The sequence below is a fragment of the Rhinoraja longicauda genome, chromosome 6 (assembly GCF_053455715.1).
Source record: "Rhinoraja longicauda isolate Sanriku21f chromosome 6, sRhiLon1.1, whole genome shotgun sequence".
Taxonomy (NCBI): Eukaryota; Metazoa; Chordata; class Chondrichthyes; order Rajiformes; family Arhynchobatidae; genus Rhinoraja; species Rhinoraja longicauda.
Genome location: NC_135958.1, coordinates 60,799,979 through 60,815,232, shown reverse-complemented (window position 1 = coordinate 60,815,232; position 15,254 = coordinate 60,799,979). Strand labels below are relative to the sequence as shown.

At 40.9% G+C, this 15,254-nt stretch overlaps 2 protein-coding genes across 2 annotated transcripts in view; one reads left to right on the top strand and one right to left on the bottom strand.

The window, feature by feature from the left end:
* The window catches only part of ccdc57 (coiled-coil domain containing 57), a 72,231-nt gene extending 57,417 nt beyond the window's left edge, over positions 1-14,814 (bottom strand). Inside the window, exon 1 of the mRNA XM_078401834.1 lies at positions 14,698-14,814. The gene's annotated coding sequence lies outside the window, so the exon portion shown is untranslated. The remainder of the gene's footprint in view (positions 1-14,697) is intronic.
* A 106-nt stretch (positions 14,815-14,920) lies between these two features.
* The window catches only part of LOC144594498 (monocarboxylate transporter 4-like), a 52,337-nt gene continuing 52,003 nt past the window's right edge, over positions 14,921-15,254 (top strand). The window contains exon 1 of the mRNA XM_078401095.1: positions 14,921-15,011. The gene's annotated coding sequence lies outside the window, so the exon portion shown is untranslated. The remainder of the gene's footprint in view (positions 15,012-15,254) is intronic.

Here is a 15,254-nt window from a genome sequence, read left to right as displayed (position 1 = left end):
GGTACAACAGGCAGTGAAGAAAGCAAATGGCATGTTGGCCTTCATAGCAAGAGGATTTGAGAATAGGAGCAAGGAGGTACTACTGCAGTTGTACAGGGCCCTGGTGAGACCACACCTGGAGTATTGTGCGCAGTTTTGGTCTCCTAAATTCTTGCTATTGAGGGAGTGCAGTGTAGGTTCACCAGGTTAATTCCCGGGATGGCGGGACTGACATATGATGAAAGAATGGATCGACTGGGCTAATATTCACTGGAATTTAGAAGGATGAGAAGGCATCTTTCAGAAACATATAAAAATTCTTAAGGGATTGAACAGGATAGATGCAGGAAAAATGTTCCCAATGTTGGGGGAGTCCGGAACCAGGGGTCACAGTGTAAGAATAAGGGGTAGGCCATTTAGGACTGAGATGAGGAAAAACTTTTTCACCCAAAGAGTTGTAAATCTGTGGAATTCTCTGCCACAGAAGGCAGTGAAGGCCAATTCACTGGATGATTTCAAGAAAGAGTTAGATATAGCTCTTAGGACTAACGGAATCAAGGGATATGGGGAGAAAGCAGGAACGGGGTACTGATTTTGGATGATCAGCCATGATCATATTAAATGACAGAAATGTTACCTAATATTTCCAGCCCAGGCCTGAATATTATCGTGCTGCATGGAGATGTGGATTGGTTTACTGTCTGAGGCACTGTGAGTGGATCAATGGTGCAAGTGCCACAAAACATCTTAACTCTGACCTTATGAGAGAAGGATGGCCATTGGTGAAGCGACTGCATGATTAGACAAAGCGTCACCTGCAAAGTACTGTCCTTTGATCTACCTATTTCACTTGAGTTTGATGGTGGTATTTATGTACAGTATTACCTGATGTGATTGGATAGCAAGCAAAAACAAAGCTTTTTGCTGTAACTCAGCACATGACAATAATAAACCTTGACCCAAACCCAAGCCTTGCAACTTATTCTCTCTCACAGTGACCTCCAACATCTGTATGGTGGCACAACATTAGTGCTGCAAGTTCGATACTGACCTCAGATGCTGTCTGCGTGGAGTTGGCACCTTCTCCAAGTGGGTTTCTGCCGGGTACTCCAGATCACTCCACCAGATCACTCCCTCATCCCAAAGCCAGAACAAGGAGGTGATTTTGGATGATCAGCCTTGATTATATTGAATGGCGGTGCTGGCTTGAAGGGCCGAATGGCCTACTCCTGCACCTATTTTCTATGTTTCTATGCACTGGTAGATTAATTTCCTATTTAATTATTTCTCGATGTTGGAAATGGTGAAAATATAACGGGAAAAAAACAATCTAATGCAGTCTGAAGAAGAATCCCTACCCGAAATGTGGTCCATCCATTCCCTCCACAGTTGCTGCCTGAACATTGAGTTCCTCCAGCACTTTTTGTTCAAATTCTCACATCTGCAGCTTCTTGTGTCTCCAGCACAAGGGAATTGATGTGTATGTGAGAGAGAATAATTTGCAAGACTTATTCTTGATTTCGGTGTTTGCATCAACACTAAAACTTATTCAATTTTCACAATAGATTGCACTGACCTATTTTTGACATTAGTTTTAATGACCTCCAGAAGAAATTTTGAGGATGCAACAGTCAGGTTTTCCAATCTATTAAGGTCACTCTTTAACATATACTTCTTTCCACACTTTGCATGACAAGGTAACAGCTGATAGTTTACAGATGGCAATGCTGCCGTGAGCAGGCTTTCTAAATATATACCATGAAAGTATATTACATGGATTTCTCCCCCATCCCACCCCCAGATTCTCTGGAGCAATCACCTCTAAATCAAAATGATTGACAAACTAACAGCCGCTGTGAATAAAACTTTTTTGTTTCAATTACTACGTCAAGAAAGCAAATGTCATGTAATTTTGCATATGACTTGTCAGGCTATGTTCAATCCCCCCTCTTTTTTGCTTTCTCTTTCCCCCCCCCCCCCCCCACTAAAATTAGTTTGAAGAAGTGGCCTGACTCAAAATACCACCTATCCATTCCCTTCACAGATGTTACCCGGCCCGTTGAGTTACTCGAGCATTTTGTGTTTTGTTCACGTATTTTGTTGGATTATCTGAGATTGGTACAATTGGGATAAGACCTGTGCAGATTCAAAATGGTTCACAAATTGATCCGTAAAATACAGTTCTTTGCAATTATGCCAACAAGAAGAACAATACCTCACATTTTGCCTGGGTAGTAAACTACTCAACGGTATGAATATTAATATTCCAATTTCACATAACACTTGCTTCCTGTTTACTCCATCCCCACTTCCCACCCTCCAATCACCTCTGGTCCTTTCACTTTTTCCCCTTCCCGTACCAATTCGCCCCACCCAGCACCCATTTTCCTCCCCTTCCCCTGCTGGTTCCATCCATTTGCTATCCAGCCATTTGAGAGGAGGGACTGAAGGAGGGAGAAGGTCCAAAGGAAAAGAATATGGACAAATTGTATGCTTGCATCTGTGTCCATGCATCCATATGCGTGCTTCCGTACATGTCCCTGAACATGCAATGGTGTGAGTCATGGACTTCCTTGCCTTTGCATGAAGTCTTTGCTCTACCAAGACAATGTAATAGATGACTGAGCCACCCTACGTTAGAAGAACTCACTGAGTAATCTTCCACTGGAGTGGAAACAAATTATCTCAATCCCAAGGGACTGCCTAAGAAGAAAGAGCTATACAATTAAGTAATTAGCAAAACAATTCATCCGTGCGGCACCGGGAGGAGATCTGATGACAGGAACATACATTTTAATGATAAAGCTTCTATTAATAAAATTATATAACAGTCTTAACATTTGAAACAACATTGACTCTGGTGGAACATGTATCAAAAAGTATTTATTGATATAATCCAGCAATGTAACCCTTTTTTGATAGGACTCTATTGCGAGTAAATGGGACTAGTTTAGATCAGGAATCTCGATTGGCATGGACAGGTTGGGCCAATAAGCCTGTTTCCCTGCTACATAACACAACGACTAAGTCATTAACTCAAGAGACTCTCAATTAGAGTGTGCTGGGTATGTATTCTCAACTATTTCCATGAAGTAAATGCAAAACCAACTTTTTCAATGATGGGATATGAATTTCTTCCAGACCTAGAAGAGTCAGGTCAAGTTTGTTGCCATATGCACAAGTATGGTGAGGAACAGGTACAATGAAAATCATGAAGATTGTAGGCTATAGGAAATATGACACAAATATTAATGGCATTGTGGACATTGGGGAAAGTTGTCTAATGCAGGATATAGATCAGAGAGAATGTTGGGTAGAATATTGGCAGATGGAATTCAATCTTGATTAATGCGATACATTATGGGAAGTCAGATAGGAGCAGGGCATATATATATACATATTAGATATCAAGGCGCCGAGGAATGTTGAGAAACACAAAGACCTAAGGGTGCTAGTCCATAGTTCCCTGAAAGTGGCAATGCAAATCAGTTAATAAGGTGGTGAAGAAAGCCTTTGCCAATCCTGCCTTCATAGGTTGGGACATAGGATATGAGAATTGAGACATTATGTTACTACACTTTACAAAACACTGGTTAGGCCACTCTTGGCGTATTGTGTGCACCTTGTGGCTACACTATAGGAAGGATGTGATTGCAGTGGAGAGAGTGCAGAGAAGATTCACTAGGATATTGTCTGGATTGTAGGTTTGGAGAGAGATTGGACAGACTGGGGTTTTTATCTCCGAGTGAAGGGGGTTGAGGGGTGACCTTAAACAAGATTATGAGAGATATAGAGAGGATAGTCAAAATCTTTTTCCCATTGTTGGGTTATCACAGAAAAATAGGGCATAGGTTTACGGTAAGAGTAGGAAGTTTAAAAAGGGGATCAGATGGGTAAGTTTTTTTATTTACACAGAGAATAGTTGATATCTGGAACAAGCTGCCAGGGGAGGCAGAGAAATCAGATACAATTGCTATGCTTAGGAGGCATTTAGACTGGCACTGAAATAGACAAGGCATAAACAAATATGGTTCTAATGCAGCCAAATAGGATGTGTAAAAGGTACATGCGGCACGGTAGCGCAGCGGTAGAGTTGCTGCTTTACAGCGAATGCAGCGCCGGAGACTCAGGTTCGATCCTGACTACGGGTGCTGCACTGTAAGGAGTTTGTACGTTCTCCCCGTGACCTGCGTGGGTTTTCTCCGAGATCTTCGGTTTCCTCCCACACTCCAAAGACGTACAGGTATGTAGGTTAATTGGCTGGGTAAAATGTAAAAATTGTCCCTAGTGGGTGTAGGATAGTGTTAATGTACGGGGATCGCTGGGCGGCACGGGCTTGGTGGGCCGAAAAGGCCTGTTTCCGGCTGTATGTGTATTGTATGGTTATGCATTTTGCCAAAGGGCTGTGCTGTACAGCTTTGTAAAATCAAGGTGACTAGTTTGCAAATAGTATCAAACTAAAATGAGCACAGAATGAAAGGAATCAGCCTTGCTCCATGTCAGCACTTTAGAAGCTTTTGAGTTTAAGTACCACTCCAAAGACTTGAGCAAATACAGTATTCTAAACAGGCACTTCAGTCCACTGAAGGAAGTGCCTTGCCCTGTTGGAGCCTCCAAGTTTCAGAAGACATTAAACCGTGTTGACAGAAAAAAATCCAAGTGTACTTTCTGAAGTGCCAGGAGTTCTCTAAGGAATCCTTATCAATATTTATCCCTCAAACCATGTCTTGGAAAGAAGATTCCGTGGGAGCATGTGCACAATTGTCTTCTTCATTCCCCCCCACATTATTATAATGATTGCATGTCTAAAGAAACTGGTCTGTGATATGCGTCGTGATATCCTCAGTTTACGAAAGAAGTTCTATACGTGCAAATTCCCTCTTTAGGTTTTTAAAATGATAAATTGCAAAGCAATGAGCAATAAATTTACCAAAAGCAATCCTAAAGAAATACACAGATGAAAGGAATCTAATGTACTCTGTACTTTCTGTACTAATGTACATTTGTACTCTCTGAATTATGCTGAAATAGCCAAGAATTAAGTTGGAAGAATCTAAGAATTCAACATGCTCAGCCAGTTCAAAGAAAAACTAACAAACCCAAAGAATACAGTAGTGTGCTGCTTTTACTGTAGAATACAAGCCAGAAGTCACGACCAAACTGTTAAACATGCTCTAATTCAAATACATATATTTTTCTCTTGTATGATGATTCAGACCAGGAATCTACCAAAGGACCCCATTTACTCAGAGCTGGATATTGTGTCTTTATGAGGTACTTCTCCAATCTTTTTGAAAACATGTCCCAAGGACAAATGCTTCACTTCAGGCAGCATGTAAACATACATATTATAAAATAGGAAATTGAATTTGCGCAAAAGTAAAATAAACCTTATGGATTAAGCTTCCAATGGGAAGATTTACGATTTATTTCAGTATAGTCTCAATGCAAAGCGATTTATTTAAGTTCTGAGACCCACCCCCGACTCAGACACAAGGCTGTGTTCCACAATATATATTGTTGAAACCTTCACAACCTACTTGCCTGTAGGTTCAGATACTAACCATTTCTCCATAGTGATTGAACAGTAAGTTTGTGAATGAAACCAGTTATATCTCCTTCACCATTTGGATCTTCTTCTTCTTGCGTTTGAGGCAGTAGAAATTATGTAACCCCCTCCAGGGTGCTGTAGCCAGTGCAATGTGCTGTTGTCGAGGGCCGTGAGGTCTACCCCTCCACCAAGGGGATGGAGGACAGTGCAGTCGAAAATGACGTGCTGCGCTGTTTGCTGGTCTGCTCCACACACGCAGGCTGCTGATGGACGCAATCACCAACGATGCATGTTGGCGTTGAACCGGCCGACCCCTGTGCGGAGCCGGTTCAGGGCGACCCACTCTTTGCGGGGCGTGTCCGAGCCGGGTGGGGCTGTGGTGTTCGGTGCGACAGTGAATTGAGGAGGTCCCGATGTCTGATCCCAGCTCGTTCTCCATGCTCCTAGTATGTTGAAACCGGAGCCACAGAGGGTTGCTGCATGACGGGAGAAAGGGTGACGAGATGACAGGCGTTGAGGTCCCAGTTGCTGTGAATCCTGGGCGAGGTAGTGCAAAGGATGTTTGACATCAGCCTATGAGTGAAGAACTCTCTGCGAAGCTTAGCGGGTGCGATACCTGCGAGCACCGGCAGGAGATCCGTCGGAGTAGGGCGTAGGCAGCCAGTGATGATCCGCATGGTGTTGTTGAGGGTGGCATCTAGCTTGCTGGTATGAGCGCTGCGGCACCATGCTGGGGCGGCGTACTCAGCGGCGCTGTACACGAGTGCAAGAGCACTGGTTCGAAGAGTAGATGCCCTGGCGCCCCATGACGATCCGGCCAAGCAACGCAGGAGGTTGTTCTGTGCCGAGACTTTAGCACGGAGAGCTTCAGGTGTTGCTTATAGGTCAGCTGCCGATTTAGTTTCATCCCGAGGTATGTAGGAAATGGGTTGTAGGGTAGGGGTGACCCATTGAGGGTGATGGTTAGCTGGCGTTGAGCTTCCTTGTTGTTCAGGTGAAAGGCTGTTGTGGTGGTTTTTGCCACACTCAGTTTTAGTCTCCAGGTCTTAAGGTAGCCCACGACAAGTTCCATATCCGCTGAGAGCACATCCTCAACATTTGACCAGCTCTTGTCCGAGTGCAGTAGGGCCAAGCCATCTGCGTATCCATACTGGCGCGAGGTCGTGCATGGCAGGTCGCTGATATAGAGATTGAAGAGCATGGGGGCCAGTACCGAGCCTTGGGGGACTCCGTTTCTTAGGCGTCGCAGTCGGTTAGATTGTCCGTCGCTGGTCTCGAGTACAATACTGTACAATAAATACAGTACAATAAATGACGGTCAGGGATGGTTCAGAGGAGTTCAAGATCAAGCCCTGGTGCCACACAGTATCATAAGTGGTGGTGAGGTCCACCAGTGTGATGCCCGCCTTGTCACCCTTTTCGAAACTGTCTTCGATGTCATTGGTCAGCTTGACTATTTGGTGGGTGGTGCAGCGTCCACGCCGAAATCCGGCTTGTCCAGCGGGTAATCCATTTGGATGACTAAGTTTGAAAGAACATATCCTGCTGTTCTTAAGATGAATTGGTGATCTGGGTCACAGCAATAGACTCATTTCTAGCAGCTGTGAGTTGCACAAAATGATTCAGCTAGCTTCAACTAAAATCTGTTCTTATAGCAAAAAAACGAATGCAAAATTACTTTGTTTTCATGCACAACCTTAAAAAAAAACCAAGTAAAGAACTTAATCTCAAACATCCAATCTATACCAGGTACTGAATGTTTGTCCAGATGTCTGGATAAATAAAGCATAAAGGACTCTTCATTCTTTTTGGAAGATCTTTCTAACAAACGCTTAGGTCTCTACAAAACAATTTACTGTCAGAGGAATGAGACTTTGCAAAGATTGTTTGGCATTGCTTTAATGTAAACCTTGTAATTTGTCATCTTTGCTCTGAAAACTATCAAACCTAACTTTCTGCAATAAGTCTAACGGACCATTGTTATGCAATTGCTGTTATGTTATTGGCCTCTTGATGCTGTACTGAGACCCTCAAACTATATTTAATCAAACATTACTGGACTTTATCTTGCTCTAAATGTTATTCCCTTTATCCTGTTTCTGTGCACTGCGGATGGCTTTATTGTAATCATGTATAGTCTTTTCGCCGACAGGATATCACGCAACAAAAAAGCTTTTCACTGTACACGTGACAATAATAAACTAAAGTAAAACAATAAACCGTTTTTTGTCTTTGCTTTAAATATTGCCACAATTATGTTATATTTATGTGAATTGGCTTGATGTTTTTATTTAAACTGAGGAATTCATCTGTTGAAAAGTCGTCTTCATTCTTTAGTATTTGTAAGCATCCCGTGTGTTGAGTGAACTACTCTTATTAAACCCCAAAACAAATTCCTGGCAACAACAGCCAATCTGACTTCCGATAACATGACTCAATATAGAGTAATTTTTAAAAATCTGTGATTACTCGCAAGAAGAAAATAGTTTCAACCTAATGTGAGGTTTATGTAAGGGATGCCATGTAAATAAACATATAACTCCTTCAAAGATGGGCAATAATGCCATGTAATGATACTGTGCAATTAACTTATTTATGACTTTTTAACAGATGAATTCCTCAGTTTTAAATAAAAACATCCAGCCAATTCATGTAAATATAATATAATTGTGGCAATATTTAACCCAAAAGCAAAAACAGTTTTTTAAAAGTTTATTTTATTATTATCGAGGTACAGTGAAAAGCTTTTTTGTTGTCGTGCTATCCAGTCAGCGAAACGACTATACATAATTACAAACATGCCATCCACAGTGTACATATACAAGATAAAGGGAATAACGTTTAGAGCAAGATAAAGTCCAATAAAATCCGATTAAAGATAGTTCGAAGATCTCAGTACAGCATCAAGAGGCCAGGAACACAACAGTAGGTTTAATACCTACACCTTTATCAGCCATCAAAATTGTCCAGCAATTTGTGGCAAGGAGGAATTACACTAGTTACTACAAGTTAGATTGCTGGAGAACCTATACTACATACTTTGCCTTGGGCAAAGGATGACCCTTCAATCTTAGTTTTTTTTTTTAAACTGCATTTGCTTAACAATTGTCAGTTAAACTTATTGCAGAAAGTTAGGTTTGATAATTTTCAGAGCAAAGATGACTTCAGTGACAAGGTTTACATTAAAGCAATGCCAAACAATCTTCGCAAAATCTAATTCATCTGACAGTAAACTGTTCCTAGAGACTTAATTGTTTGTTACAAAGATCTTACATTTCCTTTTACTTTTATTTTGAAATTTCCCAATGCATACATGATGTAATGCCAATTCACTATTTCCTTCTCTGTTTAGTTCTGTGTCTTTCTCAATCTTTAATTTTTATTGGTTAAAGAAATGGACTGTCAGTTCCATTGGTCACCAAGCTTCTGAGACCCACCCCCCCCCCCCCAATTTCTCTGGAAGTATCAGTTCGTATTTCCTCCAATATGCACGTCAGAGATTTCGAGATGATTATTTTCTCTTCATTTTTAACTAATTATCAAACATTCTGCAGCAAATACTGGGCCAAAGTTTAGACACTCCTGTTAATCAAATCTCCGCGTGTTTCTGAGGACAAAGAGCAAGCACAGGATCAAGGCAAAACTAAAAGAATTTGCAACTAGTGTCCCAGCCAATTTTTTTCCAATACAGGAAGCGGAATTAAGATTTAAATTAGTTGTACTACAAGCACATAATAAAACTAATGCCAAATAACATTTTAATAATGCAAGTAACACATTTTTGGGTGTTTAGTATTAATATGCCCGGTTTTGCCTTATTAATAATCGCCAGAGCCTCAACATTTGGCATGATTGCAAGAATTATTAATATGCCTTCCAGATCACACAGCTAACTAGGGAAATCCAAATATTGACATCAGTAATACTGCAGGGGGAGTGCTGTTACAATTCTTATCGGTAGACTTGCAATAGGTAGTTCTGCTCTAATGCGATAGCTGCATTCCTAAGAAATCTTATACTATTGAAACTCACATCATTAAGATTGTTGTATCCATTTGGAAAAGTGGTCTAGGGACTAGAAAGTTTTAAACTCACAATGACAAACTTATTTTTCCCTGCAGGAATATAAAAAATAAAGGCCTTTTCAAAAGCAATGTTATTTCTGTTACTGCTTGCTAAAAATACTAAAATCAGTATGTTACAATTTTTAATTGAGTGTTGTTGGACTTGTGCCAAATGAAGTGATTGTTTGTCATTTCAATGGCCACCTAACAGACTGTGTTCTCAAGAGGCAATGATATCTGGTTACTGCGGGGAGGTTACGTGCAAACAGTTTTTGTTTCCATACTGTTTAAATCCAAGACAGCTTTTTTTCTGATTGCCAATTTCCCAGGTAACCTTTAAGTAGCTCTATTCCAAATTGCATTATAACCCATTTGGCACATGCAATGCAAATTATGTTCCTTAATTCATACTCAGGTTATATCCAATTAATGTTATCTAAACACGTATTACAGCAGAACTACCTGTACTGAAATGATTACTATGACATGAACATGGGGTACCTGTTCATCAGAACAGTTCTAAAAACAGCTGAAAATAGAGCTAAATTCAGGAGTATAATGGCATAATAATTGAAAATTGCAGCTATACCACCTCTCTGGCACCATAAATTATTTTTGCAAGGGGTTTGTCTTATTTCCTTCAAAATAAATGTTGGAAGTTTTTTTGTTTGGACTATTATCAAAAGCTTTTAAATCCTCCGATATTTTCTTATCCTTACATCATTATCTATTGACCATTTACATCTAGAATTCACGCTTTTATATTTTCTAAATTTGACTTTGCATGTGTCAGTCTTTAATCTGTTTGAAATAAGAAAACAAGATTTTTAAAGCACTCTTTAAGGCTCTGTCCCAGTTTGGCGATTCTTTTTAGGCGACTACAGGCGACGGTGTCGCGGGCATGGTCGTGAGTAGTCTCCAAAGAGTCGTGGCGTTTTTCTGGTCGTCGCTGGATTTTGTGAAGGCTTGAAATTTTTGGGCGAATGTTGGTTTGACGCCAATGAGCGTAGCTTGTCGTCTCCTGACGTGGGTGTTGTCGCAGGTTGTCGCCAGGTTGTCGCCTGGTGAATGAAGTAGGTTGTCGCCAGGTGATTAAGGTTGTTGCCGGTGCTGACATCGGCGAATTCCAAGTGTGGACTTGATCTGATCTTCCATCAGTGTAATGTGTCCATAAATTATGTTAGGTTTGCACTTGTATTCTGTTTAAAGTTTGAATTTTAAAGTTTGAAGTTTATTGAAATTTATTACAATATTTTTGTATGCACTGTTGTATGTTCTTATCAACCTTTTAAATTTTTTTGTTTGTATATCAATAAAGGAAATTCTTGACATTTTGACAGAAAATTGATGTATGAAGTTATTGTTATTCAGAGTAGTTTCTCATGTCATCACTTTCAAATAGTCATGATGCAGAATGATTGGAAACCCTACCGTACACCCCCTTTTATAGGGAAAGTGGGTGAAACGTGAATTGTCTTCAGGGTCATAGCTTGTTGTAACTTGTCGCTGGTGGACGTAGGTTGACTTCGGTTGTCGTCTCTGCGGTGGTAGGTTGTCGTAGGTGGACGTTCTACTTGCGACGATTGGGTCGCCGGTTTTCGGTAGCTTGCCGTAACTTGAAGTCGACTAGGTGGTAGGTTGTTGTAGCTTGTCGTAGACATTGTCGTAGGGGGGGTCTAGTCACCGGTTTTTCAGCTACCTGCTATGACTATGACAGTTGCCATCAGTCGCCTTAAAAAACGCCTAACTGGGACAGGGCCTTGAGACACCTCACAGTAGATTAGGTGCTAGGTTTGTTTATGATATATATTTATATTATTTCACCATAACATACTTGCTGGCATACAATAAATCAAAGTATTTAAGTGTGCCAATGTTATTATTTACGAGAGCAAACTCAGATTTAAAAAAAAGAAATACTATATTTTGTTCACTTTAAATTTTTAGGTACGTTTTTTGTTTGAAGATGCAAGTGACTTAGGAATGCCCTCCATAGACATAAACATAGCACACATTATATAAACAAATGCCCAAAATATTCAGCAGGTCAGGCAGCACCGATAGACAGTGAAACTGAGTTAATATTTCAGTTCAATAGTCTTGCATTGCAACTGATTAAAGATCAGTGCTCTGAAACAATAATTTTGTTTTTCTCTAAAGGAATGGTCTAATGCTTCTGGACAAAGCCCTGCAGGCAAAACCCTGCACCAGGTGGATTTCACTAAAGCTAACATTTTCTTCCATTAATAGGAGCAGCTTAATCAACATTTAATGTATCTGTAATCTTTTCTTTCAAGAAATTGTAATATTGTCCACAATTTAATGTGCAGAATTCTGGAAGGTAATCATTACTGAACTACATTCACATTAATCACAAAGCTGGCAGCATAACTACAGAACTGAGAGGAAATGGCTATTGGAAGCTGATGTCTGGTCATGTTTCCATCAGATTTAATGAAGAGGGAATTCTGTAAGATTAACTCCCTTGATGCAGGCTTGTGTTACCCAGCTAGGTTCAGCTAACTAGGAAGACTATATCCTCTGAATTATATGGGAAATGTAATCCTTGGGTCCCGATCCGAAACAACATCTGCCCATTCCCTCTACCGATGCTGCCTGATCTGCAGACTTTCTCCAGCACTTTGTGTTTTTTATTCCTTTAAATAATCTCACTGTGAAATCCTACAAGTGTAATCTTATTTTACTTTGATCCTTTCCTGATTTCAATTGTCCATCCTTTCTCCAACCGTCTTGGAACCTGAATGTTGCTGTCTTCTTCCATTTATTGTTCTACTCATTACATTCTGATTGTTATGTCTGGGGCTGTATCCATTCAAATGGACTAATTTAGAAGTCAACAGGTAAGAAAATCAATCCAAAGCTTTAAATTCAGCTAAAGAATACAACATTTTTAAGTAAGATTCTAACTAACCTATCATTATTTTATTTTAAAATTCTATTTGTTTATTGGCTGAATGATATATAAAAGACTCCCTTGGACCCAATGAACTTTTATTTACGTCAAAAGTTACATCAAAAGATTAGTTTATTAATCTTTAATCCTCACCACAAATCCCACCAAAACTCTTCTCTTCCCAATTTAAAAGGTGTTCATTTATTGTTATAGAGTGATATGGTGTGGAAACAGACCCTTCGGCCCAACTTTCCCACACTGGCCAACAATGTCGTGGCTACACTAGTCCCACTTGCCTGTGCTTGGTCCATACCCCTCCAAACCTATCCTATCCATGTACCTGTGTAACGGTTTCTTAAACAATGGGATAGTCCCAGCCTCAACTACCTCCTCTGGCAGCTTCTTCCACACACCCACCACTCTTGGTGTGAAAAAGTTACCCCTCGGATTCCTATGAATTTTTTTCCCTTTCACCTTGAACCTCTGTCGTCTGGTCCTCGATTCCCCTACTCTGGGCAAGAGACTGTGCATCTACCCGATCTATTCCTCTCATGATTTTGTACACCTCTATAAGATCCCCCTCATCCTCCTGTGCTCCATGGAATAGAGACCCAGCCTACTCAACCTCTCCCTATAATTCACATCCTGTGATGTTTGGTGGACTGTGCGGGGTGGGAGGACCCATTGCTCCTCCCGTGCAGCAGGTGGCACTGCACAGGACAAAGGGATATTTTTTGAACATAGTTATTTTGGCTGTACACAGTGTGGAGTGTGCAGTCAAATTGTGTGGTTGCAGCCATTTGAGTTGTCTTGCTGCCAGCATTGAGTTACTGTAATAAAGACTTCTGTTGTACCTTGAAGACTCACAAAGCTTCATACAGGCATAGAACAAGAACACAAAACATCCTCTAGTCCTGGCAACATCCTCGTAAATCTTTTCTGAACACTTTCGAGCTTGACAATATCTTTCCTATAACATGGTGCCCAGAACTGAACACAATATTCTAAATGAGGTCTCGCCAACGTCTTATACAACTGCAACATGAACTCCCAACGTCTATACTCAATACTCTGACTGATGAAGGCCTAAATGCCAAAAGCCTTTTTGACCACCTTATCTACCTACAACTCGACCTTCAAGGAACCATACACCTGTACTCCTAGATCCCTCTGCTCTACAACACTACCCAGAGGCCTACCATTTATTGCCCTGCACTTGTTCGGCGTCCCAACATGCAACACCTCACACTTCTCTGTTAAATTCTATCAACCATTCCTCTGCCCACCTGGCTAATCGATCCAGATCCTGCTGCAATCTTCCACAACCATCTTCACTATCTACAAAATCTGTTAAAATACAGTTCTACAATGAATTGCAGATGCAGGAATCTTGAATAAAACACAGTCCTTGAGGTATTCAGTAGGCCAAGCAGCATCTGTAGAGCGAATGGAAGGAATTTAAGCCGTCTAAAAAACGTCCAGATATTTTGAGTTTGGACCTGAAACATCACCTGTCCATTCCTTCTAGAGATACTGCCTGAACCGTTGAGTTCCTCCGGGACATTTTGTTTTGACTTGGCTATAAAAGCGTAAAAACCATGACCTCCAGTTTCAAATATAGCTTCTTCCAAACTCTTTAACACAACAAACACCAACTCCAAACCATCTTGGTTGCGCTAAGAACTTCAGACTTTTTTGGAATAATCTTAGGGTTTTATATTTATTGATTTATTTTATTGTGTTATCTTTGAGTACGGTGTTTACAGGTCTATTGTGCTAATACAAGTAAGAATTTCATCATTCCATATTCGGTACATATGACAATTAAACACTCGACATTCTCTTGACACTCTTGTTGAACAAGTTCAAGATCAAGAATAATTGTGAGAAATTATGACAATTGAACACTTGACTCTTATGATCACGTTGATATTTGTTTGGTCTGGCTGTACGAAGAAGAATCTTTCTGTGTTACATTATTCCAATGAATGTTCCAGCTAAACACTATATTGTTCTTAAATACTTTTGGGGTCTTGAAGGAGACATGAGAGCTTGCATATGGATACAAATCATGAACCATTTGCAATTCAATAAACTTGCGCCTGTTTGGCGGCCTGGAAGATTTGCACCAAGTCCCGCAGATTAATCAGATTTTTGCAAAACGCCGCTGTGCAAAACTACAAACTCACCTTTCACTGCCGTGCAGTTCCAATTGCAATTCCTCTCCTTCTTAGCTCCAAGCCCGTTTAAACAGGCCGCCGCCTCCTGCCGTTGCCATGGACACAGTGAAGCGTCGCAGTCAATGCCCTCCCCCTGTGCACGGAGCGTGGTCCGCCGGCCGTCGCGGCCGCGATAGGCGGTCCCAGCCCCCCCGTCACACCATCAATACCTCTGCCTCCGTCACTGCTTCGCTTCATCCGCCCGTTTAAAAAAACAAAATGAACAGAGAAGAATGTTGAGGATGCGGAACAGAAAAGAAAATAAATAGTCCTGAGAGGATCAGGTGCCAAATTCCTGCTCTTATTGATAATTTTATTCATTTGTATAGTTTCCCATATTTAAAGCAACCCGTCTTTTTGGCTGTTGTGCTCGATCAGCAGCCCAGTAATGAGAGAAATATTTGAGAGGGAGACACAAGAGGCTGCAGATGCCGGACACTTGAGTGAAACACACAGCCCTGAAGAACGTCAGCAGGTCAGGCAGCATCTGTGAAGTTTGCTGAGTCTGTACTGAAGGACAACATTTA